This window comes from Trachemys scripta, chromosome 17 (genome assembly GCF_013100865.1).
Source record: "Trachemys scripta elegans isolate TJP31775 chromosome 17, CAS_Tse_1.0, whole genome shotgun sequence".
Taxonomy (NCBI): domain Eukaryota; kingdom Metazoa; phylum Chordata; order Testudines; family Emydidae; genus Trachemys; species Trachemys scripta.
The window spans coordinates 7,377,359-7,389,745 of NC_048314.1; the positions used below are offsets into that span (position 1 = coordinate 7,377,359).

A 12,387-nucleotide genomic window follows, 5' to 3' on the forward strand; every position below is an offset into this window, starting at 1 on the left:
TTCATTATAAAGTCCCCCCCCAACCCAAATAGTATTGGTACAAAAACTGTGTGCAGCCCAGGGTGAAATCTGATCAGACCCTTGGATTCATTTTCTTTCTCACACCCTTTGAGGACAGTCGTTGTCTTTGCCCGGTTTTTCACTCATTCAGACGAAACGGTGAGAAAAGTTTGTATAATCTGTAGAAGAGGTAGTGCTTAGCTCCCAGAGGTGGAGCCCAACCCAGAGCATGCTTGCTTTGCATACTGGGTAAACAGTGCATTGTTGAACAAAAGGGAGATGCTCCCGGAACAAGGTGTAAGAGAGGTCCCGCAGGAGGTTCCTTTAGGTTGCGAGCCTTTTGGAGCACTGGACCTACTCTGTGTTTGGCTCTGATCTCCCACTGTCTGACACCTTGCACGTTTACAGCATGGTACACATGAACGTAACAGATACTAGGGAGGGCCCAGGCATTGTTAGTACATTGTTTAAAGGGGCTCGATCCAAAGCCCACTGAAGTCAATGGCAGGTGTTCCACTGACTCCTGTGGGCTTTGGATCAAGCCCAAGGTCAGGAGAGGTCAAAAGCTTAGGGCCAAATCCTGCAGTCCTTCCTCAGGTCTGAATTCCCGTTGGCTGCATTGGGAGATATGGCTGTTAAAAACTGTACAATTTGACCCTTTTGGTCTTATTTCCAGTGCTAAGCAATTGGTCATTTTCTAATTCCATGACTGTGAGCCAGTTACTTAACCTTTCTGCCTCTGTTTCTTCTGCTGTAAGATTGGGATAATAAGGCTTGCGTACGTCACTGGCAGGGTTGTTAGTGCTAGTTTGGTAACATGCATATAGTGCTTTGAAATATAAAGGGCTGTTTGACGGCTAAATAGTGTTATTAGCTTGAGCTATGGATAGCTCTGTATTCAGTAAGCCGGCAGATTCATTTTTACAAGCCTGTGCAAGAGTATTTGCCTTTCCTACACTCTGCTAAACCACTTGTGACCTTGGGGTTTTTTGCCTTCCTCTGAAGCGTGTGTGTGTGTGCGGGTCGCTTGCCAAGATTATCTGGGTCTATCTCACTCAATCGTTTCCCTGCCATTGCAGGGGCGTCAGGCATTGGTGCATCTCGGGCCCTCCTGTTCTCTGCCTGTGATACATACTAGTCTAGTCTCCTGTGGGCTGTGATATGGTCTCATTTGGGTGGTTGGGTTTAGTGGGCAGCTGCTGGGTGGGGTTGGTGGCTGTGATATACAGGAGGTCGAACTAGATGATCTGGTCACCTTTTCTGGCCTCAAACTCTTATCACTTGTCTAGAATTGGGGAGTGCTATTCTCTGTTCACAGTTGCACCATGGTAACCCCATGGACTTCACTGGACCTCCTCCTGCTTTACATTTAGGTAAGTGAGGGGAGAATCAGGTCCTAAGATTACTTTTCAATCGTCAGAAGCACCATTACCTTGAGCGACAATTTGTTTCTCTTCAGGGACTGAAAACAAAGCAAGACTTGGAACAATAAGTCCCAAATGAGTGTATGACGTCCATGGATTCTGAGGATCATCCCCCTATTCCAAATGTTTCCAGAATGAAAACTTTTATCACAGATAACATGCCACAAGGAACTACAACTATAATGGGCTGATTTTGGCAATAGGCTATAGCCTTGTCATGTAATTGCATAGAACACCCCAAAAGGTAGTCCTTGCAGATAGAACCATCTAAATCCACCTTGGGTCCAACCTATCTGGAGAAGATTGTAGCAGCAGTACACAGGCCCTGAGCCAGCCTGCATGATTAATGTTCTACAAAATGCCTATATTCATGCAAGCAATCGGGACACCCCGATAATGGAAGAGCCCTAGTAGATAATTGGGATCTAGTCATATCCCGCTGCATGATTAGTATTAACTCCCCTGCCTAATGCCCTTCCTGGATTTAGGCCTAACCACAAGTGTCCTATCAGGGATACTTCCATGAAGCCTCCCCCTGCAAGGATTAGCCACTACAAAACCCAAGTAGCAGTTTGCTTAGGTGGAACTCCAACTCCCTCACCCAATGCACCGATGCACACACTACCAGCTATAAACATTTCAACCCACAGTGGTATGTCCAGGCTGAGCATATCCGAGTGGATCACGGAGCGCTGCAACACATCAGCACAAAACAGCCCAGAGCAATGATAAGGAATGCCCCCCTGATGCTGAGCCATGTTGCCATGTCACATCTCACAGGTGGGGTGTTTCCCAACTTGATCAGCTGCACCAGGATTGTCATCACCCCCATCAAATCCATTGTGGTTGGCGGTTGGTCCCCTGCTAACATCACATTGAGAAGATAAACAGGGCCTGGCCTTTTGCCTGGGCAGAGTGGATGCAAATCACTGTCAAGTCAGAGTTGTCTGCTCACTTATGCTAGTGTGTATTCAAGGCTGTGGGGAATCAGGTCCATTAAAGCCTACCCAGAGCCTTCCACCAAGTAATGTTCCCAGCAGTGCACAGTGACTGTATCTTGCTCGAAGGGAAGCAACTTGTTCCCATTTTATGTCCCCGATCTCCTCTGCAGAGAGCATCCATTGTGGTACCCAGCCAGGAGCCTTGCTTCATTTTGCTCCCATTGCTAGAATTCATTGCTGTGACCACACAGCCAAACTCAAAGAGGAATGGCTCCCAATGGCAATGGAGCTGATCGGAAATAAAGGAAGCACACCGCAGGGGGCCAAGAATACCCTCATGAAAGTGCCGCAAACACATCGGAAGTATGAACAGACAGTCTTTATAGCCTGCAGTTCTTCAGCCCAAATGCTCCCAGAAAAAACAGCGTTGCTGCCCCAGCTGTGAATGGGTGGAGTCTAAATTTCCCTTGGGGTAAACCCTGGAAGACTGAGGCCTTGCCGCTGACAGACTCACGCCATCTGGAAAAGAACTCCTTACATTGCCAGCATTATTAATCATTTTGCAAGCTGCACATCCAGCTAATGCACTTACCCAGAGAGGTTGGATATACCTGTCATGCTCTGGGTTGCCATTCACTTCTCTTCCATAGGAAAAAGACAGCAAGTTTTACCTCGGAAAAGCAGCAGCGATTCTATGGAAAATTATTTGAATTGATCATGGAACCGAGGGAGCTGTGACTGTTCTGCAGTGTGGTTTGTGGGATTCTGTCAGCGGGGCTGGCATTTTGTGGCTTTGCTATGAAACAGCGATAGCAATATTGTCAGCTAACACCTTTTTATTTTTTTGCATGTCCCTCTATGCTTTGCCATGCTATAGAGTGGTAAACTAAAAAGGCAAGGCTAGATGGAGTAGCTGGAGTCTGCAGCAATTATGTGGGTAAGAGGAGGAAGAGAGATCCTTGCAGACTTTGGCATGCCTTCCCACAGCTTCCTGTTGTCCCAGGCAATGATGAAACAAAGAACCAAAAGCATTTCACGTAGTAAATAGATGAAGGCCCAATAGGCCCAGCTCTGCAGTGATTGGTTACAACAGCTCACAGTGTATAACCCACCCCATCAAGTGTATTCAGTAAGAATGATACAATTAAAGCAACTCATCTTCTGTTCTTCTGCACCTGTTTGCAGTGTTGGGGTAGCCTTATCGGTCCCTAGCCATTAGAGAGGCCAGGTGGGTGAGGTAATAGCTTACATTGGACCAGCTTCTGTTGGCGAAAGATACAAGCTTTCGAGCTTATGCAGAGCTCTGTGTAAACTTGAAAGCTTTTCTTTTTCACCAACAGAAGTTGGCCCAATAAAAGATACCACCTCACCCACCTTGTCTCTCCGTCTTCACCTGCACGTTCTTTCCAAAGCTATGAAAGTCACTGAAAATGGAGGCCACAAGGTATAACCGTCCCCTCCCCCCCAAATGCCTGCATTTTATCGGGCGAGTGATTCTGGTGTCCCATTCAGTGATGCTGCAGTAAAGCATATGTTATAGTAAGGACGAAGGGGTTGATCCTGCTTCCATTGGATTGAGTGATAACCTTCCTATTAATTCTAATGGGAGTAGTATTAAGCCCCAAATCCCTGCTCGTCTTCATCACCCAAGTAGTCCATTGAAGTCAGCGGGGCTACTCATGTGGTTCAGATTTGGTCCTAATCATTTATAAAAATGATTAAGCTCACGTGAAGCAAGGTGGGAGTCTTGGGGGGGCCCCCCAATTCCATGCCTGCTCTGCAACTTGCAGGCTTCCTCACTTCCTCTCCTGCAATAAGACTTGACACAGAGGAAACTGTTTCACCGCCTCCAGTAACAGGAGCAGAAGGAAAGTAACTATTATGATTTGTATTGTCGGAGCATCCATGGGCCTTAATAATGGATTGTGGTAGGCTCTGTACAAATGCATGTTTTTTATACTCCTGCAGCCCCAAGAGATCCTGCTCAGGCTCTCTTTGTAGTGGCTTAGTGCCCAGCAAATCATACAAACTATCCCCGTTCCTTGTCCTGTGAAGGGGCCTTTTAAAAGTCATCTGCACCCGATAGCATAACATGCTGTCTTGAATCTTCTGAGTGGGGCTGGTGCTCCTCTTACTGGCACTTTGTTGGTACCCGTGTTAAACTCCCTGTTGACTTGGAAGAACAAAGAAGCGAGTTTCCATAAGATGAACAGGAATATTGATTTTATTGGATTTAAATCCACCGCTGAATTTAAAGAAGAGAAAAGTACCCGAGTTTTGCTGGCCTGGTGCCATTAAACACACCCTTATCTGGAAGCTCTGGGGTTCCGCTAAAGAGTGAAATGGGTCATCATGATTAAGGCTTGAATGGTAAACATTTCACAAGGGCCGCTCCATTCTGCTCTTGCCTTGCAACTATTTATACTAAGCAGATTCCTCCCCCGTGTGGCCCATTCTACACCCAACTAATGCTTTCACGATGGCAGTGAAAAATGAGGAGTGCCCTGGGCTGATTTCGCAGCATCGCCCATAACCAGCCCATTTGGTCACTTAGGAAGGCACAATTTGCTCCTTTGCCAGAACACCACTGGGTTGGTTGCTCTTTTCAGCCAGGCTGCAGGTCGGGCGGTTTTGTAAATGCTGATTTTTTTAAAATTGAGAAGGGCTTTGATTTATTGACCCATTGCCTCTGCAAATCGAGTTGTCTGGGCTGGCATCTGCAGATAAGAGGCTGTCAAGTAATTGCTTATTATTGATGGATTGCCAGCGTGGACCGTTTGCTTGAAGAAGAATCAATGGCAACCAATCTTCAAAGTATAAACTTTCAAGGAGTGAGACTCGTTTCCAAATTGGGTGCAACGGGTCAGGACGACACCATATCTGACATCCCGACTGTGTTCGGCTGTAATCCTGCCGCGATGTAGGAAGTGCAGAACAAAATTGTTTTCACATCTGCCTGCTTTCAAGTCTGGGATTTTCCTTCTCTGCATTTCAGGGCCAGATTATGCATTATTTTAAACTCTTCCTGCAGCGTACAGAGCACTCTCAACTCCTGTGTATATTGATGGGAGTTGAGAGAGCTCAGCACCTTTCAGGTTGGATGCGGCCCTAAATTCACTGAATCCCCAAATCATGGAACAGGGAGGAGTGGTTGAACAGCCTGTGCTATGACACATCAAAACCAACCAGTCTGAACACTTTATAAATAAAACAAAACATCTATTTTAATGCATGGTAACAGAGGTTTCCTTCCTGTGGGTGACTCTATTTAGGTGATAGCAGAGCAAAATATCCACTGTCACCAAATGTTTATTGTTTCTTATGGATACTGTCACTCTAGTTTGAGTTCATTTTAAAAAGTAGACATAATCCTTATTTAACACTCCCGTGACATTTTGGATTTTTAGTGCAGTTTCAAAAGAATAGTTTAAAAAACAAAATGGGATTTGTGATATTTTAAGAATGTAACACTCTTTAAAATGTTTAGAGCGTTAGTATCAAGCGGGGAAAATTGAGGGCTGGATTCTAATCTCGTGCTACTGGCTTCAACTGAGATAATCCAGATTTACACTGATGTTCATATGATCAGACCTGTCCCCTAAATCTTCTAGATTGAAGCAGCAATCATAGCCCTAAAATATGAGTGTTTATGGGGGTAGGGTGGGAGGGGGAGCTCGGATTCCTACCGGCTATGAAGAGTAATTAAGTAAAGGATCATAAAATAGATGAGAGGGAAAAGGAGGAAATGTTGCTATGATGATAATACAAGAAGATAAAAACGGAAGAATATAAGAGAATCTATTTCTAGGGGATCAGTCTTGTCTTTCAGTTGCAATCTTGTCATTTTAACCAAGAAAGCTCTGATTGAGATGCACAGCTATAGGGTGAGGGAGAGGGAATTAAGTTGCTCCAATTAAGATATGATGTCGGGTGGCTGGAGAATGAGTGGACAAGATTACTTCCAACTGTCTTGTTTAGCTATTGGATTTGTTGCCAGTAAGCAAATCCTCATTTGCATTGGCCTTTAATCTGTAGAGTAAAATGTGTTTGTCGGGAGCTGTTACTTACTGTGCTGCACTATTGAAAACTATATTTTTAAAACAGTTCCTTTTGACTAAAAACACTTCCCCCCTCAAATCTTTTCTGCCATTTTTAAAGCAGAGATGAGCTAAGAAATGATAAGAAGGAAAAAAATGCCAGGGAGAAAGAGCTATTTTGACTAAAGCTTCATTAGAGGGACCCTCCACCAGTTTGTCGGGAGAAAGTCAAGAGCAGACATTTAAACCATGTGTCTTACAGAGAAACCATTGTAAAAAATGTGGGGAAGTGCATGTTAGTCTCAGGGTTTTTAAAGTCATTGGAGGTAGGGAGTTTGACAGAGACTCTTGCTAGAACTTCAGAAAGGGATTAGCACTTGTTTATGGAGCTATTCAACTTTGCATGTAGTCCTGAAATGGCATTTCCTCATGTCTGCAGCAGCCCTCATTTCATGAAATGGATGCAACTGCTGAAAAAAGATCTCGCGTGAGCATGCTCACTGGAAGATTAATCCTTTAGAGGGAGTTGGAGAGTTAAGCTACTGTAATTTCTCTGCAGTTGGCTGCAGTAAACAACTGCTCTAAAGACACGAGGAAAAAAAATTGACAGAGGTACATGGGACTAATGTACATATCTTTTTGTGTTTCTACTTTAACATAGAGGGGTTGATAAAGGTTTTCTCAATAGAGAACTGGGAAAGAAGGATCTTTGTTATGATTTTATGGGTAACCTTCATGTTGTGGGTTTATTTTGTTTTCCAGGCCACTGTAATCCTATTGCAGTGCAAGGCCATACTGCGAAGCTGGTTTACTTTCTAGAAGTGGATAGAGCCCTGTTCTGCCTTCACGTTGGGCTAAATGAATATACCAGTTGAGGCCTGCTGCACGTTGTGCTGTGTTGGCAGGAAGGAGCTGATAACACGCAGTACTTTTCAGTTGTGAGCAGAGCCCAGTGTGCTTTTTTTGTTTTGTTTTGTTTGAAATATCATGCTTCTGTTGAAAGTAAATTTGTAAAGGGATTAGCTTTGCTTGCTTGTAGAAGAATAGTCTTTTTATTCTATTTTTAAAAAAAAATGCATAAAGAACTGCCAACTTGTTATATTGGTGAGATAGCGTAGCTTTGGTCTAAAGGGCGATCACTTTTGAATGCTGAGGGACGCCTGTCTTGGTGGCGAGGGACTGGTTGTGTGCACAAGGACTGTGTCAAGGTGAAACTGGGCCATTTTGTTTTTCAGTCGCTCTTTTGTGAGTGCAGCCTGAAAGAGTGAAATCCTCTGGCAGTTATTAGTGAAAGGAATCCGCTCTTGCCCCGAAAGCATGGGCAGAGGAAAACATTGTTTACCATCCTTGATCCTTTAATTAACAACAACATCAGCAACAAGAAGCTTAAGACACTGCAGATCAAGGGCCAGTCTGGGCCCTGCTGTAACTCCATTGAAGCCCAGCCCAGTTTAGTTTCTTTCTTGGACTGAGTCAGCACTGTGTGAGTGCTGGGAAGGGCAGAACTCAGTAACCCAGCTTGGGTATTTGCCATTGAAAACTTCTAACTAACCCTTGTGGGGGATGATGGAATCGAGGTGAACTGATTGTCACTGAAGCATGCTGGGGATTTTTTTTGGAGTGGGGTAGCATTGATTATGACATCACTAGCTTTAGTAATTCACCTGTCTTCAGTAGCAAGAGTGCTTATGGATTGCTCCCTACCTTGTTAGTTCCAGGACTGTATTACTGGAGCAAAACGGGGGAAGAGTGCACTCCTCCTAGTTCGGAGGAAGCTAAAGTATCTTGCAATATGATGAGAAAGCGTGAACAGTAGGCAACAGTTCTTTTTGTACAGTCTATGCCATTGAGAAACTCTGTTGGATGGCTGTAATGTTAGTCCTGGCATTGCCCGTTGTTCATGAATTTCCAGCAGCAGCAGGAGTATGTCTTTGCAGTGCTGCATGTTGGAAAATGGCTACTTACGTCCTTGGTGGTGGTGTGAAGAAGGGGATTGTGTTTTAACAGGTAGGCAAATGCTGATGGCTCCCACTGGATTCTTCCTGCAATAGCTGTGGGCTTAAACACAATACGCAGGTGAAAGTTACTGCAGTCAAATGAGTTCAAAAGGGCATTTCTGTGACAGACTTTGCTGAGCTAGTTGCACTGTGTTTTTCAGGAAGATTTTGCCAGACAGTTGTTGAGTTTCTTAGGTTTATTTTTCACTCGGAGCCATCTTCTTTCACTCCTTTCCAAAAGCTTTGGCTAGCACAGATTGTCAATGTTCTGTGGACATTTTTAGGGAATACCGATGGGTGTGTATGTAGGGGGAATAATTAGCTACTAAATGCAAATGGGTTTGCATTTTACTGTTTTAAATACCATTGTTGTCTCTCTGAGGGTGGGTTAATTATGTCTTCCTTTTGTTGGGTGCGAGGAAAGGGTTTTTTATATATATGGGGAGGAGCATTGTTTTCAGAATATGTTTTCAAATGTGACGGAACAAAGCTGTGTTTGTCATCTTGGAAAAGCTACAGTTCTGCTGGGATCCAGCAATGCAGCCTGGTTTCTCAATGTGTGTGTGTTCCTAACAAGGGTTTTTTATCTTTTGTCTGATGCCAGTGAAGGATCCGCAGGCACTAGAAGGATTTTCATGATGAGAAAAACCACTCAAACTCGGGGCAAATTACAACTGGCTGAAGCAAAGGGGGCTGTTTTCAATTTTTTAAGGTAAAATACAAGGAAAAATTGAAGCAAGAAAACTAAAACAGGACTTAAAATCTGATTGCTATGCCCACCACAAACCAAGTAATCATCTCACATTAACCCACCATGTGTAAGTGCTGGCGTGTCTTGCAAATATAGAATCCAAAGGTCTCATAACACCAGGGCTGTGGGCATACAGTGAAGAAACCTCCTGTTGAGGTAGGATCCATATATCATGGTGTCTCTCCCAAAGTGCAGACAGTTCTTGTTTCCGTCCTCTTTTTGTAGAAAGTGACTATAGCGCCTGGATCAGTGCTCTTCGCCCTCCTCATTCATCTCAACCTCATCCAGGGGATGGGTGAGAATTAACTAGTCACTAAAACAATTCCAAATGCTTATCTCGAAATCTCTTCCAGCCTCTGGCCTGGCCTCCTCTCACTTGTCCTGTCGGAAGGTGGTCTAGGGATGTAGTGTCTGGCACCAGAAATTAAAGGGAAGACTCAACAAGGAGAAATAGGACACTTCAATGCACATGCCTTTTGGCTCAGAACCTCTCTGCAGTGGTCAGCTTACATGGGGTAGGACTAAGACTTTGCTCAGCTCGATTCAGACTTAAAAAGAGGAAACAGTTTGAGTGTATTTAGCAAGAAGTCCAGTCCTTTGGTGTCACCAAACATGCAGCTTCTCAGGGTGTTCCTGTGTCCTGGTCAAAGCTTGGTCTGGCTTGGTAGGGCACTAGGACTTCCTCCTGACAGATCCCCCAAGCTACCTCCCCTTCCTGCTGATGAACCCATGTAGAACACTTTTCTCTTTCCAGCTAGGACGCTGGGCAGCTTCTCCATGACAGGCAAGGCCCTCCCACTGGTTCATTTGAAGGGAATTAGCCACATCCCTGTCTGACCACCCCCTAGGTTTAGTCTGGACTAAGTTTCAAAAGTGAGCTCTTAGAAGTGTTAGGTAACGTCCTAACACACACATTTTGAAAGTCTAATGTAGACAAGGCAGTGTAGATTTTAACAGGTGCTAAGCTGGTTGAGCCAGAGGCCGGGCTTCCCCCAGTGTAGCTCTGCTGCTAGGAGGGCTGGGATAGACAGACTGCCAAAGGCAAGTTAGCCACCAGTTGTCTGGACCCCATCTGAGCAAGGTAGGAGAACATAGTGATTTAATCGCCAGCAGCCTGTTGATATTAGTGCTCCCATCATTGCTGTTGTAGCTGGAGCTGCACCATTGCTGGTGCAGTGTTGGGAAAACGCCAGTGCAGAGCAGGCCTTGATGTCTTTTACTGGACTCCTAGACTCCATTGTAAGCCCCACCTAAGGAAGTTAGGTGCCCAAATCCCATTGGATTTTCAGTGACTCCTTTGCAAATCCCAGCTTTAGGGCCAGTTTCTGCTTTTTGTTCCACTAGTGCAACTCTGCTTAATTCAGTGGAGGAATTGAAAGCAAAATAGAGTCTTGTTGATTAGTAGCTGCCTAGCTCTTTGGCAGACATCAGCCCCTGAGTTTGTTAAAAGCAGTTCATAAGAAATAAAAGAAAGTGGAACTGACCAGCCTTTCAGACACCTGAGACCAGTCCTTAAAAATGTTATAGGGCTGCAGCAGTGATCCGAAGGCAAAAGCGACTCACCAGCTAGGCTATATAGCATATTCCTCAGTCGTTACTAGCCAAATAATGACCATTGGAGGCTCATTGCCTTTGCTTCAGTATCTTAACTCCTTCAGCCAGTCGTTATCTGATTGGTAATGACCTTAAAGCCAGACATATGGCTTAAGCATTGTAATTGTCCATTGTGCTGAATCCTCTTTTTGCTGGGAAACTGGGCAAGGGTTTTCTTTAAAACATGGAGTTTGTCTCTGCTTGTGCCTTGTTGTGTCTTGCACTAGAAGTGGAATCATATCACCCCTCTCCTCAAACACTTGTCCTGGCTTGCTGGCCCTTTTGGAATCCAATGTAAAGATTGCTTTTCAGCTTTTCAGAACCCTCAAAGGGCTCCTAACTGCTGCACTCCTGCTCTGGCAACATGAACTGCCAGTCCCTCCACTACTGGGGGACCTACTCATTCAGTATGACTGTCCATCTGCCGGAGTCAGGTCCCCACCTTCCCGCAGCATACACCAGCTCTGTGGAGTGTTCTGCAATGACCTGCGGTGGATGGGCAAGAAGAATTGGACTGTATTATACCATAATCAGCCATGGCAGTTCTGCTCCAGGAAAACTGGCCAGCTTCATGGGGTGATGCCACTAGGAGAGGATAGAGCAGGGTGTGGGTGGAAAGAGGATTCTTGCCTGGGCTTATCAAGGCAGGTATATAAAGAGAAAGTGGGAAGTAGTTTAGAGGCTCTCTCGGGGACAGAGAGGGTCTTTTACACATCTGCAAAACAAGGTTAATCACTCCGCTACCAGCAGGAGGACAAGGCTTAATTAATTAATGAGCATAGGTAAAGTACCTTGGGGTTCTTGGATGAAAGGTGCCACAGGGGAACAAAATGTTGTTATTGTCATAAAGTATCTTTGAAAAATGATATACAGTGAAAGGAGAGAGTGATGGGTGTGCAACTTGCAGGGGAAGAACAATAAATTAAACAGTGAAGGGAAAGATCTGAAATTTAACTGATATATATGCGAGGATGCTAGTTACAAGGAGGGGAAAATGGAAAGACCCAGGAAAGGACAGGTGGTTGGGGTGTAGAGTCAGGAACAGGCAGGTTTTTAAGGTAGTATTTGAAGAGAGGAAGTGACATAGTGGCTCGTGAAGAGAAGGAAGTGCACAACAGAACATTCTTAGAGCGTCCTCTACCCCTGACCTACTTGCTGTCAGTAATTCGCAGTTAGAAAGGAAAACAAAAGAAATTGAAGTTCTCCTTAGAAAAGATATAGATCCATCTTTCCACTCTGCTTTCTCCGGGAACTCTGCGTCAGCTTTACGGAGAAGGGGAGAGGCAGATGTCTGGAACTTACAGTGAACCCTCTGGAGAAAGCAGAAGGGTAAATCCCAGGCCACATATTTCACTCTGGTGTTATGAATCATGATACTGAAGGAGAACAGTATTGGAATCCTGAAACCAGACTCCGATTTATCTACCAACTTTAATGTGCAAGCCCCTTAATGCAAGAGCAGCTATTTCCCCAAGAACGACACAGGTGTTACTTAATTGGCTTGCCTGGGGATACATCTCACCATGACACATTATGAGCGTTAGAAATGATCTGTCCCTAACCTCCCTCATAATCCATTGCAAACTAAAAGTCTGCTTTCCCTGCCTCTGCGCCTGGAGGAGCCCCCACTAACTTGATATATCT

The 12,387-nt window shown here is 44.8% G+C and overlaps 1 protein-coding gene across 2 annotated transcripts in view; it reads left to right on the forward strand.

Annotated features, from left to right (window-relative positions):
- Positions 1-12,387, forward strand: part of EHMT1 (euchromatic histone lysine methyltransferase 1) — a 163,107-nt gene that overhangs the window by 17,475 nt on the left and 133,245 nt on the right. Inside the window, exon 1 of one of the 2 annotated variants that reach the window (XM_034793330.1) lies at positions 6,921-7,014. The exons of the other annotated variant lie outside the window; for it this stretch is intronic. The gene's annotated coding sequence lies outside the window, so the exon portion shown is untranslated. Of the gene's footprint in view, positions 1-6,920; positions 7,015-12,387 lie in introns of those variants that run through there. 2 annotated transcript variants of the gene reach the window in all.